We start from the raw sequence: 6,048 nt of genomic DNA, 5'->3' as shown, positions 1-6,048 counted from the left end.
ACTATGGAGCAGATCAGATTTAGGTGGGAAACACTTCCACATTCTCCCTACAGCACCGACATGGCACCCTCCGACTACCATCTTTTCGGTTTTGTGAAGGAACAGATACGAGGCCATCGCTACGAGACACTGGAGGATATTCGGCAAGCAGTGCGTCAGTGTCTACGGGCAGCTGAAACGGAATTCTATCGCAAGGGTATTTTCAAACTTGCAGAACGATGGAGAAAATGTGTGCAGAAAACGGATTATGTGGAAAAATAAGAGAGAGGTCTGTAGATTGAGATTATGTATTTCTCTTACACTTACAAATAAAGAGGTTTCACTTACAAATAAAGATTACGGTTGTGAAAAAATGATGCTCACGACTTTCAGTATGCCCCTTGTACAAAGATGACACAGATGACACCGTTAAACTATTTGCCCCACATATAATTGAGAAAAGATAGCCTTTTAAAACAGATGGTCAATTTTTCTTTCTTTTCAATATGACTGTAGAGTGATAATTGAAAATCAGAAGTTTTTAAAAACTTTTTCCTTTTTTAGTACAAAATTTTTGATAAAATGAATTGTCATCAAATAAAAATTCCTCCATTCATTGATATTTTTTTATTAATTTGACAGTTGTATTTATAAGTATTTTGAACAAATATAAAGTACGTAAGTACATAATGTTGAACCAATACTACCACTCTTATAGCTAAAGTGACTTAGTCAGTCTTGTTGATTCACTGTTTGGCTGGCTCTAGTTAGAATGGCAATTTTTTTGTGTGCATTTTTTCCCAATATAATCTTTTAATAAATAAGTTTTTGCACGAGTACACTTTTATCGTTTTATAAAAAAAATCTGAACAACAGACAGAGAAAGATAATCAATTTATTATCATTATCAAAAATTGATTTCATCTTTTTGCCGTATAAAGGAGACTAAATTGGTTTTGTCTTTCAATAATTTTTCATATGGTAGAAAATATTTTTTTAATTCTCAGGTACCAGCCAAAATCCTTTCACTTTCACACAGAAAGCGGACTTGGAGATATACATTCTTATATGAATATCAATTTATACAATTTCTTAAAATTTAATTACTTAGTAAATGACTAATAATGAAATATTTATTTTTTTAAACCAAAATTTTGAATCAACATCAAAATATTGGTAACATACATTATTCATCATATTTGTTTTTTCTTTGTTTCAGAAGAAAGTTGAACATTTTCCTATTATATGTATAATATTAACATTTTTCATACAATTCTGATGTAAAATCATTTGTCATATACATAGGAAAAATATTTTCGATCAATGTATGTACAATTAGAGAAGAAGATTCAAAGAGAAGAAGAGAAATGTATATTATAGAGGATATTCTGTTTTAATTAATAAATTTACCGCAAAACCTTCTTTTCGTTTCCTTAAGAAATAGAGCAAGTGTTCTAAATGAATCTAACTATTAATGTGAAATATTCTTGAAATGGTAATGATGATGAAATATAAATTATATGAAATAACATACAGTACTGTCCATATCTCATTCATTCATACCTAAAATCCATACATCATAGTTGTTCCCAATAAATGCACCAAATATTTTCATAAAATATACATACAGGGTAGATACAAAATAATGAACAGAAGGTATAATGTGACAAAAATAAGGAAAGAAAGTCGCACTCAAGATGCATTCTTTCGAGTTTCGTTGTTTTGACGCTAAGGGTTCTGATTTATTTTTTCTCTCCAGATTTGTTTTTTAAAAAATTAAAATATCCCACACATCTATGTCGAATCAACGATAAATTAAGGCAGTTATAACCCTAAGTTTCCATCTGCTTAAACAAAAAGAATTTTAGGAAAAAAATGGATCAAAAGATTGCGACCTTGGTCAATAATTAGTTTTTGGATCAGGAGCCACAAAATTTTTGAACGGTCTCTAAATCAAGTTTTCGTATCTTCTACAGAATAAGCACATCATACTGAATTAACTAATAGTTTAGGTTTGGCTACAGTGTATGTAGTTCTCCAGATATAAGGCCTACATAAAAAAAAATTATTGAAATATATTGAATCTTTTGATTCAAAAAAATCTTGATGGGTATTGTTTTGAGTAACGCAATTTTCTAGACAAGAAAGGAGGCACCAAATTCTCTTACAGAAGACCAATTGCGAATGATGATTTCTGATTTCAGTGCCAACAGATTGTACGGGTAGTAGTTTCTGCTTTTGGTCTTGAAGAAACAATTCTAGAGGCATGCTTTCTTGAAAATTTGGAAATCTCAGTTTTTAATAAAATTTCAAAGAACGCGCTATAATTGACACATACATTACCTTCACGGAATATACTTGTGCACCATTTTGCTTCTAACCTGTATATATACGTATAGGCAGAGTCATCTATAAAACATAGATGTATGTGTAACGCTTTTTCTGTATTTTCCCTCATATTAAATTACAGGGAATTAGCAAGAGAGAATCTCTATATAAACACGCATCCAAGTAACAGGGATGAGTGCAATAAAGCTGTTTTTGGTTCATTACTTAAATATGAAACACTTTGTGTACAATAAGACAATACTTGGCACTATTCCTAGCCTCCATGTTTCATTTTTATATTTGACAAAATTGGAATTTTCGATAACTTGCTAACCAGTCTCTTTAAGGTGGTCTGATCACAGACCAAAATGCTTCACAATCCAGCACCCAAGAGTATAATACCAACATTCACCATATTGAACAAAACAAAACAATACAAACAAACAAACAAACAAGATATTATGAAAGAACATGAATCAGAAGATAGAAAATGCCCTCTTTCTTTCTTAAAAGTATACAGATTTAATTAGTAATATGAATTTTATCTGGATGCTTCCTATACATATACAAACATATATTAAAATAATAAAAACTGGCACACATTTTGATTTTAAAAGGCCTATTTCCGTAGGAACATCTTCAGCAAAATTAATTTAGGTCACCTTAAATAACTTCACAAAAAAAGCACCAGAAATAAAATAATATAACAAATATTTATCTTTTGTCCATAATTTTATTAAAATACATTATTTTAAATTAATCCGAAGAATTATTATTATTATTATTTTTTAAAAATTTCACCAATCATAAATTGTTCTTAAATACCTTATCCAAACACATAAGGTATATTTTAAAGGATAAAATTAACTATTTCCAGACATCAGTTTTTGGAAAAAGGTAAAAAATAACATTAAGATTTTTATTATCAACGTTGCAAAAAAAAAAGTTCAGTTATATTTTGTTAAAGAAATATAATTACACACTTAATAACAAATTTGGTTCGGTTTAGCCTTTAGAAATTTACATATTCAGTGACGCGTCTAAGGATACATTACACATATTTTCTTTGTATTAAACAACAGATTCACAGGAGAAAGTTATGAATGATTTATTTATTTTTGTTTTAAATAGTAAACAATAAATATGACATTTAATTCTGTTCTCTAGAAACAATATTTCACTAACAACACTAAGAACTAGTGCTACTTTTAACATTATGACATACAAGTCTATAAATAATGGAACAGGAAACAGCATTTTGCGGAAGTTGAAGCAGATAGCAAAGAAATATTGTCTCATCAAGTCACTAAGAAATACTTTCAGTAGAAAATAAAACCTGTTCGTTTTCTTAAATAATCTTAATTTTAAAAAAAGAAAAAAAAAGTTTCACGCAATGCTAGCGAAATATGAGGTACAACTTGCATCTTTAATAGGAACACCCAACTGTCCTTGAATAGAGAAACGTGATTTTTTTTTTCGAACTCTCTAGTTCACAACATTCAATAATCTACTTTACACTAATTTTATATGTATATGTACACACACTGCTTGTAAAAATAGCCACATCTCCTAATATATTATTTCAGTTTGATTATAGAATACTGTAATGTTTAACGGAGCAACTTGTAAAATATACATCATATTGAACACTTGCACAAAAATATTTACATCCAACAGAAAAAAATCGCAGTGTATCTTCACTGTTGGAGAGGAACTTAGGCTTATGACACATTCATTTATTAAAGCACTTAAATGCGAAAATATATCTATCTATCTATATATATATATTTATGTATGTGTATTTATGCATATAATGTATTATGTATGTATGTAATTTGTTTTTCTTAATGCAAAGAGCGATGAAAATGAACGGACATTAGGCGGGATGAGTTTGCATTCATGGAATACATATGAAGCTGACTTAAATAAGGTTGAAAGCAATACATAAACGGATTCGTACACGAAAACTTTCTTATGAAATTTTCTACAAACATTTTTTCTTTCTTTCTTTGTAAATAATATTACAATTGCACATTTTTTTTAAATATATATTTTCATTACCTCACTGACTTCTTGCAGATACACATTCACTGCTCGAAGTTTTCTAATACTAAAACTCATTCCTTACCTCTGGCCCAGAAGAAAAACTTGCGTAAGAAATCCAATCAAAGAGAACATTTCCTTTCATTTTTTTTTCTTCTAAAAGAAAAAAAGACATCTTACAAACCAGCATCTTGCTTCACGTTCCTATTTGTATATTTTTTGAAAGTTTCAACTTAGCTCCCCTAAAAAAACATTTGCACCAACACAGAACAAGAAGTAGTCGCTTTAAAAAAAAAATAACAAAGAAGCTATCATTTTCTGACTTTTGAGTTTGTACAAGTCAGAGAATTACTTTTCTCTGCATAATAGTTCTGGAACTATCACCTTAAATTACGTCTTTGGTATGTTTTGTTCTTGTAAAGCCTTTTTTTTCTTATATTGTTTTTTTCTCTTTAAATAATTATTTCAACAATCCTTGCGTATCATATTAACGTCCACACTATACAAACGCTATAGTACAAGTTTCAAGAATAATCGTAGCAATCCAATACTGATTGCCACAAAACAATCCAAATGTTCTCTGTTTTCTTTCTTTTTTTTTTTTTTTTTAAGTATCACTTTTACTGCTGCAGGCACTTCTTTTGATTTGTTCTTAGTTTCAAATCTAGTTCATTCCCATGAACATACTTCTCTATAGTTTACACTATAATAAAAACTTTCACTAAGACAACATGAAATAATTTCATTCATTTTTTGTTTATTTTTGGCTTTTTCTTTTATTTATAATTTAAAGCGTGACAAATTTTTTCGTCTCTGCTTCTTTCCTATGAAACGTTCTTGTTCTAAAGATATTTTTTCCCACTCGAACGTCAACGAGAACAAAATTATACGTACATCTTCAATGCGAACACAAAAAAAAAAAAAAAAAAAAAAAAAAAAAAAAAAAAAAAAAAAAAAAAAAAAAACTGGTCGACTTCTTGCACTGCAAACTATCCGTTCGTTTATTTCTACATTTCTTCCCTCATAGTCCAGAAAATCACACATTTTCTTTTCCCTCGCAGGCATCTCGAAAAACAATGCCAACTTTGTTCGTCATTTTTTGCATCTCCCATACTGACTGAGGCGGCAGCTGTCTCTTCTAAGAAAATGACGCCCAGTAAAGATGACAACGCACTGAGCTTTGGCTTTGTAGTAAAAATACGATACTCCTGCTGCTTTAGGAATTATAATACATTTCCAACATGATTCTTCATCCTTCAGCCCATTTTATGTTATCCAGAGATCATTATCTGGAATAAGATAGTAACATAGTTCTTAGTTAATCTAAAGTAATAAGATTGTTCATTTTGTTAGATGACTTCAAGCAAAAGAAACATTTACTATACTTGAAGAAAATCTCATTAAAAAAAAAGTCCATTTAATTTTCTTAACACTAATATTTTTACTCAAATTGCAAAGCTCTTTTGTTTTCATTATCTTACCATAGTCATTTTTACAGCACATTAAATTGTAATTTGTTCTAGGAACATTTTAAAAAAAATCGTGTTCAAAAGATGGTTTTCTGTAGCCATTCTTATAACAAAACACGATGAACTTCCAAAGATATTAGAATACATATGTATGTGCAGTATGACGTAGCGTTAGCGTATGTCTTAACGGTTTTCAAAATAACGGGAACATTTAGAATAATACCAAATT

At 29.4% G+C, this 6,048-nt stretch overlaps 1 protein-coding gene across 1 annotated transcript in view; it reads right to left on the bottom strand.

Moving 5' to 3' along the window:
- Positions 1–591: 591 nt before the first annotated feature.
- Positions 592–6,048, bottom strand: part of LOC145686713 (protein vein-like) — a 469,807-nt gene continuing 464,350 nt past the window's right edge. The window contains exon 7 of the mRNA XM_081760292.1: positions 592–5,639. The gene's annotated coding sequence lies outside the window, so the exon portion shown is untranslated. The remainder of the gene's footprint in view (positions 5,640–6,048) is intronic.

This window comes from Thermobia domestica, chromosome 5 (genome assembly GCF_964235325.1).
Source record: "Thermobia domestica chromosome 5, izTheDome1.hap1.1, whole genome shotgun sequence".
In the NCBI taxonomy this organism is placed as follows: Eukaryota; Metazoa; Arthropoda; class Insecta; order Zygentoma; family Lepismatidae; genus Thermobia; species Thermobia domestica.
The sequence above is the reverse complement of the archived record's forward strand: the minus strand, read 5'-3'. Positions and strand labels throughout refer to the sequence as shown.